At 37.4% G+C, this 13,585-nt stretch overlaps 1 long non-coding RNA gene across 3 annotated transcripts; it reads left to right on the top strand.

The window, feature by feature from the left end:
* Positions 1 to 1,909: 1,909 nt before the first annotated feature.
* On the top strand, positions 1,910 to 5,709 carry LOC113315269. 3 transcript variants are annotated; one of them, XR_003342892.1, is made up of 7 exons: positions 1,910 to 2,284; positions 3,824 to 3,905; positions 3,984 to 4,151; positions 4,252 to 4,547; positions 4,649 to 4,750; positions 4,851 to 5,131; positions 5,452 to 5,709. It is a non-coding gene; the product is annotated as an uncharacterized LOC113315269 (long non-coding RNA). The 3 variants fall into 3 exon arrangements; XR_003342893.1 differs by having other exon boundaries at positions 5,459 to 5,709; XR_003342891.1 differs by lacking the exon at positions 5,452 to 5,709 and having other exon boundaries at positions 4,851 to 5,375.
* Positions 5,710 to 13,585: the final 7,876 nt, after the last annotated feature.

Raw genomic sequence — 13,585 nt, forward strand, 5'->3', positions numbered from 1 at the left:
TTGAAAAGTGGTGCATGATTATGAACAGTGGTGATCTAAGATGTACGGGGTCGAATACCATTCTGAAAAGATGTCATTTCAAATTTGCACTCGATGTTTTGTATTAACAATAATAATAATAATACTTATGAAATACGGAATACCATCTTAGATTGGATGAAATGAGGATGTAGGAATTCGATAATTTCGGATTAGAACATGATCAAAAAGTGGAAAATTCTTTGAGTAGAGCACATGACAGTATATGAGAGGGTGATAATACTAATCGTAAAAGGATTCTAAAAAATACCAATAATAATAATAATCTTCATGATTTGGAATCCCTATCACGACTATCGGATATGGACTTAATGAGTCAAGTGATAACAAGTTAAGAAAGAATAAGAGGTTAAGAAATGGTAACACAGAGTCAAATCATTTTTTTCATAGCTCCCAAAATCACTTCCAAAATAATTTCAGATCCCAGAATCTCAATCATGCTAAGGATCACAATAATTTTGATGCAAACTCTTCTCAGGAAACTAGATATCTTTCCAATCTGATTAATAAGGTCACTAAATATATGTGTGTCTGAGGATATGGAAGGGGTTGAGATGATTGATTCAAGATACAACTATTGCATCTCATGATCCTAACCCTGGTGAGCAGAGGAAGGATGCAGTTCATGTATACTCTAGTAGTATATATTTTTTTCAATTAGGGATTATGGATTCAATTGGAAACTATGCAAACTAGAATAAGATGTTACGAAATGGTAATGCAGAATTAAACCGACTTTTCTCCAATTTCAAATACCATTCCCAAAATAATTTCCAATCCCAGAATCTTATTTCTTCTAAGTATCACAATAATTTTGATGCGAGCTCGGAAACTGAATTCTTTCCAATATGATTAATAAGGTCATTAAATATATACGTGCATCTAAGAATATAGAAGGGGTAGAGATGGATGTGAATGGAGATAGAGCTTTTGCACCTCATGATCCTAACCCTGGTGAGTAAAGAAGCGCTTCACTTCAGGTATACTCTAGCAGTACAAATTATTTTAATTTTCCTTTTGCTAGAATTGTTATTCACAAATTGTTGCAATTTTCATTCTTCCTAGAACTGCGTCTGTGGTGTTTTCTATTATCCTTAGTAATGAACCCTACAAGATCATAACTAAGCGTTTAAAAATAAACTTAATAATGTTATGGATGATCATTAGCCTATATCAAGTTGCCTTCTTATCTTGTAGACAAATTACAAATAACATTCTTCTTTCTCATGAAGTTATGGATACATTAAGGAAGTTTAAAGCTAAAAAATGTCTTATGGGTAGTGATATGTCAGAGGCCTTTGGTAGAATTAATGGGATGTTCTGATATTATTCTTAGGAGGTTAGGATTTCATGATGATTAGTGCAACATCATCTATGAATGAGTTTCTACTATTTCAACTTATATTCTCTTGAATGGCTCTACAGGTGAGGTATTTTAGTATATAAGGGATCTTAGACAGTACTAGAGCATCACTTAGTCAAACTCACAAATTTTTGTATGTCAAGCTTGTTCACTACACCAAATTCCCAATTCGTAACAGGAATTGCCGTTACGAATTTCCCGTTACAAAAGGCTGTTACAAAAAATTCGTAACAGGCAGAAGTCGTTACTAAATTTTCAAAAATTCGTAACAGAGCTTAGCTGTTACTAAATTTTTTATAGGCGTTCCACTCACACGCTTGGTCACACTTGGTTCGTAACACCTTGAGTATGTGTGTGTGCCACTCACATGCGTACCATTATATTTCCACCCACGATGAGTTATAGAAGAGGATATTTCCTCCCCACGAGTGTGCCATTCACATGCGTGAATTCTATGGATAACCTAGCATTTGAAAGAAAATCGTGGTTTAGTTTCATTTTTCATTTTTGTCTCTTCTGCTCTGCATCTGTTCTTCCTCTCAGGCAATGAAACTAGGGTTTCAATCACAGAGATCGTATTAGCCGAGAAACATCACAGAAATCTGTTGAATCTTTTCAATACCTATCAATCATCAATCTGTATAAGTGTTAACCGATTTTTTTTTAGATTTTTAGGGTTCATCTTTTTTTTAATCGATCTGTTTTTTAGGGCTTCGTTTCATCTTTATTTTTAGTTTTTCCAGTTTTTAATCCGTTAATCTAAAACGATTTGTTTCATATGAAGGAAAGGTGTTGGTTTTGAATATTTGAGTTAGTCAATCTCAGTGGTCGATCAGGAGAAATCAAAAGGGAATCTTTGTTGTTCTTATTTTGGGATTGAAGGTACGAATTCTACCTTGAAAGTTTTTGTTTCGGCCGATTGAATTGGGTAAGATGAAATATTGATTGATTCTACAATTCTTACTTCTACATAGCTTTCTCAATCTGTATTTGTGAGACTTAGGGTTGTTATTGAATTTGAATTCTTATCTATGTAGTTCTGAGTTGTGGAAGGAGATATGATCTGATAAAGTTTGAAATTAGGCTTTCCCGAAATTTATTATTCGTCATGAAGTTTGGGTTCTACAGCAAGTTAGCTAATTTATGTTAGAAGTCTTGTTCCAGATTACTATTAGGATGTTTAGAATTGAGTTGGCATGTTTGTAGACATGTCATATTTTGAACTGGATTAGAGATAATTCCTTGATCAACATACACCTCTGAGTGACGATCTCAGTTTGGTGTTAAATTTCAGTTCACTTATTGGTTGTTACGTTTTGAGGAGTTTCATTTTCAACTGTCATACTCTCATGATAGTTCTGAATCTCAAAAAAAATGACTCATTTGCATCTTGTTTTAACTTTAGGACTCTACCTGGAAGTTAGTCGAATTGAAGTGAACACTTTATTCATATTTTTTTTGTGATACTGCCATGGCTTGATATGTGTTGTTCTTAACTGTTGTTTCATGATAGGGGCGGAACTCTGCTAGAACTTAGAATTAAGTATGCTATGATCTTATAAGTTACCAAAAGTGTTAGTTTTCATAAGAAGGTTATTTGAATTGAAACAAACCACATTATCTCAGGAATTTCTTATGTTGTCATGTGACTTCTCATCCTGAACCTAGACACTTTAGTTATTGAACTGAATCATGGTTTCTTTTCATAAATTTTAGTCCTTTGAAAGATGAATCAACTGTAATCTTTAGTGGCATTCCCTGAGCTACTCAATGTAAGATATTCCCATTTCAGTATTGATGTTCAACATCTGTGATCAACTCTATTTTTCCAGGGATTTTGACATGTATGTTTCTTAATCTAGCTTAATACTTCTACTGCTAAGTATCAGTTAACTTTTGAACTAGAATTCTAGCATGTCATTCGATACTACAGATAGGATTATGTATTTTGAAGTGTGTTAGTTTGTGTAACAACTGTCCTGCACTATGGCAGTTCTGTTTCCAAGGAAAATTGACAATCTACAACTGGTATTAGCCTTAGTTTCTAGGTTAAGTCACAAGAATGGTTTCTATAAGTGGATATAAATCTTAGTTCTTACGTAGGTTTTACAGTATATTGAATTACCAATCTATCGAGACTTATGTTGATTGACTTTAGAGTTTATCATGAAATCTGGAATTTGCTTGTATCTGTTGTGAGTAGGCATCTTTATGGACTTTTATAGGTATGTTAGAGATTGATTTAGTTCATTATGTCTTACGAAAATTGTAGATGAGATTGCTATATTTCTAAAGAACTATTGGTTGTTTAATTTGAATCAAAGATGAGTGTTTTATGCACCCCGAAACTTAGACCGTGTTGTTTACAAGGTTGTTAGAAGTTGAAGATGAAGTAAGTTTTAATCAAAGTGCATTGTGCAGGTTTTACTGTATGACTAGGTGTCTCTGGATTCTAGGTGCGGGACGAATCACCATATTGTACATTGTTTGCAGGAGGAGTTAGGTAGCTCTCTTTTGTTAACGTGGATGCTCTCATTTAGCTCTGTTTGGTTTTCCCTATTTTGATGTTTGAATTTCACAGGGTATGTCAGCAGTAGAGGTCAATGAATATGGACAACCAGTTTCAAGGAACGCAACAACATTAGGTCACCGGAGAGGCGGCTTGGCTCGTACACATGTGCCTATTTCATATAAAAGCTGGGATGTTGTGCCTCCAAAGTATAAGGATGATATTTGTAAAACCCTTAAGGTACAATACTTACTCGAGACATGATTTTTTTCACTCGTCATTTAACTTCTTTTATCATTGTTGCAAATCATTAAGGCATTAATTTGTTCTGTCTTTCCAGGATGAATATGATGTACCTGAGACATCAAAGGAAAATATTCTGAAGGTCGGTTCTGGTCCATGGAGGATATTCAAGTCTGAGTTACGCCTTGCCTACTATGACCCTGTCCCTACTCATGAAGAAAGGATTCTAAATTTTCCGCCAAATGTGAAAGAATAGGATTGGATAAAATTTTGCGAAAATGAAAGAGAAGAAAGACAAAGCAAAGTAAAATTGAGGAAAAGAGGAAAAGAGAACAATATGGATACACACATTGTAGTGGTCGCAAACCTCATGCTTTGGTGAGAGCTGAACTGGTACGTATATTCGCAACTACCTGTAACTCAATTATGTTCACAACTTAACTCAACATCCTTATGGACAACTATATGATTTTACATTGTATTTGTAAATTTAGGAGGCCGAAAATCCTGGTGCAATGATCACTCCTGAGGATGTGTGGGTTAAAGCGCATACGCAAGAAGGTGGTTCTATTTTACCTAGCATGGTGTCGTTCGCTGTGAGTCAGTTTACTTTACAGTTATTTCAACTCTTTTAAAACTATGTACTAGGTAGTTAAGATATTAGAATTTACTCGGCTGTTATGCTCAACACTACAGGAGAAGCTCAAGAAGGCCCAAGATGAGATCAAAGAAAAACAGGATGCAGGTCTTCCAGTAGAAGAACCTTGTGCAATGACTAAAGCTTTTGGGGCAGATTCTAGAGGATGGGTTCTTTAAGTTTCTTGCAGCAACAATATGATGAGAAAAATATACGACGGAGAATGTATGATGCTATGAATGTTCTCATGGAAATGGATATCATATATAAGGATAAAAACAGAGAGATACAATGGAGGGGCCTGCCTCGCACTGGCCCAAATGATGTTGATGAGCTTAAGGTTTATACAAACTTGTGAATTCCTGATAAATGTTCCAGGCTTCTAGCTCTAACATTTTCTGATTCTTGACTCATAAATATTATACTGTATGCTGCATATTTTCTAGAACTAGAGGAGCAAGTAAGATTTCCACTTTATTTTCGCTCCTCCTTACGAAAAATTTCTGAGTTTTGGTAGAAGATTGTTTGTTTTTTCATGTATACTTTGGTCTATAGGATATAGTAGTAGTTTCTACTGAGGAGAATTTTTAATTTTCGACAGAACTGCTAGATTCTAGATGGTCAAACTTTGTTCACTAACCTCTCTATATTTTTCTCAAGTTTGTAGGTCTTCAGAACCTGATTCAACGGAATGAGCAGTTATATTGTTCATGGAATGCACCTTCAGGAGGTGTTCCCTTACCTTTTATTTTAGTCCATGTATGACTTGTTTGCCCATTCTTGCTGACCTCTGCTTATATGATTCTTACAAGTTACTAGATAGAATTGTTGAATTATCCACTAGTTCAAAAGGATTTGCTGGGTGCATTGTATTGTGCAGGTAATGTGTTTTCAAAGTTGTTGTAGATAGTGATAAAAGGGTTGTTTTAAGACTTGTGAAGGCAACGAATTTTAGACTTAATAAAAATTTAAAAACAAAGAAAACTTATTACAAAATTGACTTCAAGATATTAGAAAACAACCAAGACACTGATTTCACTATTACACATGAATAAATTATGGTAAACAATCCAAAACTCTAATTATATTTTAAGACTCTTATTTCTTAATTCACAAATAATCTGGAAAATTCTCGAAAATTAATTGTATCCCTAAGCATAGATTATATAAACAAAGCATAACCTATCTAATTGAATCACAACTAATGAAGAAATTTTTTGAAAACAATTAAAAACTCTGCAAATGTAGTGATTGAGTGAATTATAAATTAGAGGAAATAAATGATTACCAATTAATCATGCGTAAATAGCTTTCTCACTGCCTTGGTTGTGGGAGAATTAGCTCATCATCATGTTGGAAACACACTCAAAAATCATTTTTATTGCTCAAGGGGTTTACAAATGAAGAAAATGGGAGAAATAATGCTTAAACCGGGTTTGTAACAATTATTTCTGTTACAAACCAAACTGTTATAAAGAACGATATAAGGTTTGTGTAGCTGTCACTGTTGCAGATAAGTCTGCCCTAGTGTCACTGTTACTGTGCAAATAAGTCTGCCGCTCCACTGTAGCATGAACGACGGTTCTCCGTGGGTCGTTGTTCTTCGTGTGTTCTTCACCAGCAGCAACAATGGAGTTCTCTGCAACTTTGATTTCTCAACTCTGTTGTCTTCTAAAGTCTCCCTAACTATCCATCCCCCTTTCTGCTCGACCCCAGTAGCCTATTTATACACCTTTGGACTAAGAATCTTCGCTCATTACTCCAGAAAATCTTCCCATATCTCGAATGTAAAGAAAAAATAATAAAGGAAATTTTCTTTCCTTTCTCGCCTCTTCACACGCCTGCTGATGTCGATATACTCTCAGGGCATTGTTTTCACGTTCCACCAGAAGTAAAACTCTATCAATCCACACGCCAACTACACAGAACTCGTGATGGAGCAACCAAAACCCGAGCAACCCTGTTTTCTTCACTGCCGATTATACAACCAAATCCGGATGATTTTGAAGACCATACCACGCCTGTATATCTCAGTCAAGTGTTCCCGTGAAGTTTTAGCCATTGAATCACACTATAACATCTTCAAATTTCGATCGAGAATTCTCAGAGAGCTGCCACATTTTCCCCGCCAATTTTTAAGTTTCAAACGAAGAAGATGGTGTCCCCCTAACCAGTTGTGGGGTGCGAATAGCAGCTGCCTTTTTGGGGTGCCCCTTAGTAATTGAGGTGCCCCTTAACCAAATCTGGGCTCCGTATAGCAAGTGTCCTCCCGGGGTGTTCCGAGTGATTTTTCGAGCCGATTTTTCCAACAATATTTATTTTCCAAAAATACCTAAAAATACACAAAACACCATAATAAGGACGAAAACGAGTACCAACAATACGAAACATTGAGGACAATTTAGGCACATAAATGCGCCTATCAAATACCCCCAAACTTATTATTTGCTAGTCCTCGAGTACAACTAAAAAAATAAAACCGAGTTGGTCTCGGGTGGGTTTAACAGAGGTGTACCCACAAAAACCATGACTTCTAATTGGTCACAAGTATCCAAAGAGCCATGAGGACATACATATTCTCAACCTATCTCCAAGTAAGTAGAATGCCAGAGAAATTAAAGGTGTCAGCTCTAAAGCTGACTGAAGAAAAGGGGAGACACATCCACACGACTGCTAGATAAAGAGATATCCGCTACACAGCTAGATAAACATTGTAAGATGCGTCCGCTGCTTTACAGCTGGATAATATTAGGAGAGAGATAAAAATGAGAGGGACATCTGCTACACAACTGGACTAATTACGTGTGATGAGTTAAACCAGTGCTAGAAAGATTTTGTGCCAGATTGAAAGCAGACTAACAAAGCAACCAAAATGCATCTTTCTTCGACTCTCTCACAGTGCTCAGTAGAAACAACGCCTTCTTCGGTCTTCAACTGTTGATGATAAACTCTCGAACCTCATAGAACCTTGACAATTAACTCTTCTCTTCGATTTCTTGCTTGACTTATAAATTTCTTCTTCCCTATGGCCTTAATTGAACAAAAAGAGCGTAATGATGTTTCATTTTATTTATTTTTCATTTTTTATTTATTTTTTTTATTTTTTTTTGAGAACAAAAAATTACAAGACAAATATTTACGTGGCCATGAGAGAAGGACTTTCAAAACTTGGATCTTCGCAACTTGTGATGTCTTGGTATCATGGATTCTAACAACTTATATCATTTGCTCTTATAACTTCAACTTTGATTTTTGAATTATTCTCTTCTATTGTTGCTTCTAAACCTAAAACGTCTTCAACTTTCTTCATAGATTTTGATGTCGCTCCGCTTGTTGATGATGATAAGTTTCTACTGAGAGAGAGTCGCAATCCAGTAACTAAGACTACATTGTGAGGTTGCTTTGTCTTTCTGGCATTTCCTGGCCTACTTGACTTTCCATCATGTATGGTTAGGTACATCACGGTTACCCTCTAAAAGGAACAAGTTCTCTCCTGAATTTCAAGGATCTCAATGTCTTTTTCTCTAATGTCTCAAAAGGTTGTTATCCCTAGCATTCCAATTTCTATCTTTTCGGTGAGAAACAATATGTAAACTTAGCTAACCGGATACCATGTGACGCTAGAAGTTTCAAAAGTGCAACTAAAAAGTTCTTCCCCACCCCCAAACTTAAATCTAACATTGTCCTCAATGTTTCTAATGAAAGAGAAATACCAAAAAGTAAAGTAACATGAGGAATCAGTAAAGAGAGAAGTCGGAAAGATAGTACCTGGGTGAAGAGAGAAATCAAAAACTAATATACAACATACAATCGCCTCGATGGTCAATCAAGGGTAAACAGGGTCCTGCAGAGGGACCTCCTCAACATCACCTGTTGGAAAGGGCTCTAAAAAGGGTTTCAATCTATGACCATTAACCTTCGAAGAACTACTACCATCCGGTGTCTTGATCTCAACAGCTCCATGAGGAAAGACAGTGCGAACAATAAAAGGACCCGTCCACCGAGAACGTAACTTCCCAGGGAAAAGGTGCAAGCGGGTATCATACAGAAGAACTTTTTGACCTGGATAAAATGACTTCCTTAACATATTTCTATCATGCACAAGTTTCATTTTGTTCTTATACTCCTTCGCACTATTGTAAGCATCTATACGAATCTCGTCCAACTCATTGAGCTGGAGTTTCCTATGGGCTCCTGCCTTGTCAAGAGAAAAGTTTAGCTGTTTAACAGCCCAATAAGCTCTATGTTCTAACTCGACAGGTAAATGACATGCCTTGCCATACACTAGACGATAAGGCGACATTCCAATGGGGGTCTTAAACGCAGTACGGTAAGCCCATAAGGCATCAGTAAGCCTAGACGACCAGTCTTTCCGATTAGGATTAACTGTTTTCTCTAATATACGTTTTATCTCCCTATTGGAAACCTCAACCTGACCTCTAGTCTGTGGATGATACGGGGTAGCTACCTTATGTGTAATACCATATTTCTTCATCAAAAGCCTAAAAGGTCCATTACAAAAGTGCGACCCACCATCACTAATTATAGCTCGCGGTGTACCAAAACGTGTAAGAATATTATTTTTCAAGAAATAAATCACAACCATATGGTCATTGGTTTTACACGCAACCGCCTCAATCCACTTAGAGACATAGTCTACGGTGACAAGGATGTATAGGTTACCCAAAGAATTAGGAAACGGACCCATAAAGTCAATACCCCACACATCAAAGACCTCAACAACTAAAATAGGGTTCAAGGGCATCATGCTCCTACGGGAAATGGTTCCTAATTTCTGGCAACGCTCACAAGTAACGCAGTAACTATGGGAGTCTTTAAACAACGAAGGCCAATAGAATCCACACTGCAATATCTTAGCAGCAGTCTTCTTAGAACTAAAGTGACCCCCACAAGCATGATCATGACAAAAGGAAATAATACTGTACTAGTCACTCTCAGGTATACATCTCCTAATAATTTGGTCTGGACAATACTTAAATAAATAAGGATCATCCCAAAAGAAGTGCTTGACCTCGGATAAAAACCTAGAACGATCTTGTTTACCCCAATGTTGGGGCATTCGACCAGTAACAAGATAATTCATTATATTCGCATACCAAGGTGCTTGGGTAACAAAGAAAAGTTGTTCATCAGGAAAACTATCCCTTATAGGAAGGGAATCATCAGGGGAATCAACAACTAGCCTAGACAAGTGGTCTGCTACTACATTTTCGGCACCCTTTTTGTCTCTAATTTCTGGAGAAAACTCTTGCAACAAAAGTATCCACCTAATCAATCTAGGTTTCGTATCCTTCTTAGACAAAAGATATTTCAAAGCAGCATGATCAGTATATATGATGATCTTAGAACCTAAGAGATAGGGTCTAAACTTGTCTAAGGCAAACACAATGGCTAACAGTTCCTTCTCGGTAGTGGTATAGTTCACCTGGGCATCATTCAGAGTTTTGCTAGCATAGTAAATCACATGAAGTAATTTGTTTTCTCGCTGACCTAGCACAACACCAATAGCATAATCTGAAGCATCACACATGATCTCAAAGGGTAAGTTCCAGTTGGGTGTCTGGACTATGGGGGCGGTAGTGAGTAAAGTCTTAAGCTTCTCAAAAGCCTCTAAACAAGCATCATCAAAGACAAACTTAACATCTTTTGCAAGCAAGTTGCAAAGAGGTCTAGAAATCAAGCTAAAATCCTTAATGAATCGACGATAAAAACCTGCATTCCCTAAGAATGACCTAATATCTCTTACGGTTTTTGGGACCTGTAAAGTATTGATAAGGCCAACTTTGGCTTTATCTACCTCTATACCCTTAGAAGATACGATATGCCCTAAGACAATTCCTGATCGAACCATGAAATGACATTTCTCCCAATGAAGCACTAGATTCTTTTCCTTACACCTAGTCAACACTAATGACAAATGATGCAAAGCACTCATCGAAAGACGAACCACACACTAAAAAATCATCCATAAAGACCTCTAAAAACTTTTCTACCATATCGGAAAATATGCTCATCATGCAACGCTGAAAAGTCGCAGGGGCGTTACATAGCCCGAAAGGAATGCGTCTATACGCAAAGGTACCAAAGGGACAAGTAAAAGTAGTTTTTTTTTGTCTTCTGGGGCAATAACGATCTGATTGTAGCCTGAGTAGCCATCTAGAAAACAGTAATGACTATGTCCAGCTAATCTCTCTAGCATTTGGTCGATGAAGGGAAGGGGAAAGTGGTCCTTCCTAGTGACCTTGTTCAATTTCCTATAGTCAATAAAAACACGCCAAAACGTGGTCACTCTGGTCGGGATTAACTCATTGTTATCATTCTGGACTACAGTAATACCGGATTTCTTGGGAACAACCTGAACGGGGCTGACCTACTTACTGTCTGAAATGGGGTAGATAATGCCTGCATCTAACAGCTTAAGAACCTCGGTTCGAACTACTTCTTTCATATTAGGGTTTAGTCTTCGTTGCATCTCCCTAGAAGGTTTGGTATCTTCCTATAAATAGATCTGATGCATACAAACAGTTGGACTTATACCCTTAATGTCTGATATGGTCCACCCTAAAGCTTCCTTATTGTTTTGAAGGACGGTCACTAGCCTACTTTCCTGATCACTATCCAAGTCAGAAGTAACAATCACGGGTAAAGTTTCAGGCGGGCCTAAAAACACATACTTCAGGGTATCTGGCAATGGTTTTAGGTCCAACTTAGGAGGCTCTTCTAACGAAGGAACGAGGGTAGACTTAGAAACTGGTAGTGGTTCGAACTTAGGTTTCCATACGTGACTAATGTCTAACAAAGGGGTTGAATCTAACAAAGCATTCACCTCATTAATCACATTATCATCATCGAAATCAATCCCAAAGTGAGCTAGGTATTTCTCTAACGGATCTTCTAATAAAGTGTTTGGTAATAACTCCTCGACTAATGTTCCTATCATGTTTACCTCTTCTATGCTCGAGTCATCTAGTTCAGAGGGTAGCTTACTAATATGAAAGACGTTCATCTCAATAGTCATATTACCAAAAGACAAATTCATAATACCAGTTCGACAATTAATGATCGCATTGGATGTTGCTAAAAATGGGCGACCTAAAATCACTGGTATCTGGTTCTCTGGGTCAGGGACAGGTTGGGTATCTAGGATAACAAAATCCACTGGATAAATAAACTTGTCGACCTCAATAAGAACATCCTCGATCACACCACGAGGAATTTTAACGGACCTATCAGCTAACTGAAGTGTCATCTGGGTAGGTTTCATATCACCAAGTCCTAGCTTGAGGTACACATGGTATGGAAGTAAATTCACACTGGCTCCTAAGTCAAGCAAAGCTTTCTCAACACGGTATTTACCTATTGTGCAAGAAATGGTAGGGGACCCTGGGTCTTTATACTTAGGAATAGTGGTATTCTGAATAATGGAACTCACGTGACTAGCTAGGAAGTCTTTCTTTTGGACACTAAGCTTACGCTTTCGTGTACACAAGTCCTTAAGAAACTTAGTATAAGCGGGAATCTTCTTAATCGCATCCAACAATGGTAGGTTGATAGTAACCTGCTTAAAAACCTCCAATATATCATTAAAGTTCGACTCGCTCTTAGTTGGACTAGCAGCTGGGGAAACGGGGCTCTGGGAACAAAGACGGGCTCAGCAGGACCCTCATTGGTCTTTTTAGAGACTCTATCAGTCTCCTCATTTTCTGGCTCAGAAGGGTGAACTACAACATGTTCACTATCAGGCATGGCAACCTTATTGTCAACTTTATTTCCACTCCTAAGGGTTGTAATAGAGTTCACATGATTGTACGATTTCTCTGCTTTAGGATTGGGTTGAGTTTGACTAGGAAACTTACCTTTTTCCCTCAAAGATTCATTTATCTGACTAACCTGGTTTTTTAACTCAGAAATAGCTTGGGAGTTAGCATAACCTATATTTTTACTTTCTTCTATCCCTTGAGCAACCATTAGGTTGATCTTATCAGAGTTTTTAATAAACGAGGCTAGAGTGTCTTCTAAACTTGTGATCTTTTTATCCGAAGGGTTCTGAAACTAGGGTTGACCTGAAGAGTTCTTAGCATAACCAAAACCTGGGGGAGGCTGAGAATTACTAGACTGACCTTGATTCTGTCCCTTAGACCAAGAAAAATTAGGATGGTTTCTCCAACCAGGGTTGTAGGTTTCTGAGTATGGGTCAAACTTCTGACGGTTCTCAAACCTAGCGTTGTTATAGACAGCATGGGATTGTTCTTCACTAACATGACCTTCCCAAAACGAGTTATTGGGCTCTACTCCACAACTAGAGACTTGAGCGGCTCTAATCCTATCATCAGGTTCAACAAGAGATCTATAATTAGGCTGATTCAATTCCATAGCTTCTAACCTTCTAGACAAAGCAGCAAACTTAGCATCTGACTCGAAGCTTGTATCTACCACATTGGTGCTACTTCTATTGACCAAGAGTCTTTTAGGGGGTTCAACACAAGACTCCCACTGTTGGGATTTTTCAGCGATAGCTCCTAAGAAGGTAAAAGCATCATCAGCATTTTTACTGGTGAACTCACCAGCGCACATAGACTCGACCATGGCTTTGGTCGAATAGTCTAAACCATTATAAATAATCTCAACAAGTTTCATTTTATCAAATCCATGGTGGGGACACTGGGATAGGAGATCATTGAATCTCTCTAAAAACCTATAAAGAGACTCTCCCTCTTGTTGCACACTAGCACTAATTTTCTGCCTAACAGCTGCAGTTTTATGCTTAGGGTAG

Source organism: Papaver somniferum, chromosome 10, assembly GCF_003573695.1.
Source record: "Papaver somniferum cultivar HN1 chromosome 10, ASM357369v1, whole genome shotgun sequence".
In the NCBI taxonomy this organism is placed as follows: domain Eukaryota; kingdom Viridiplantae; phylum Streptophyta; class Magnoliopsida; order Ranunculales; family Papaveraceae; genus Papaver; species Papaver somniferum.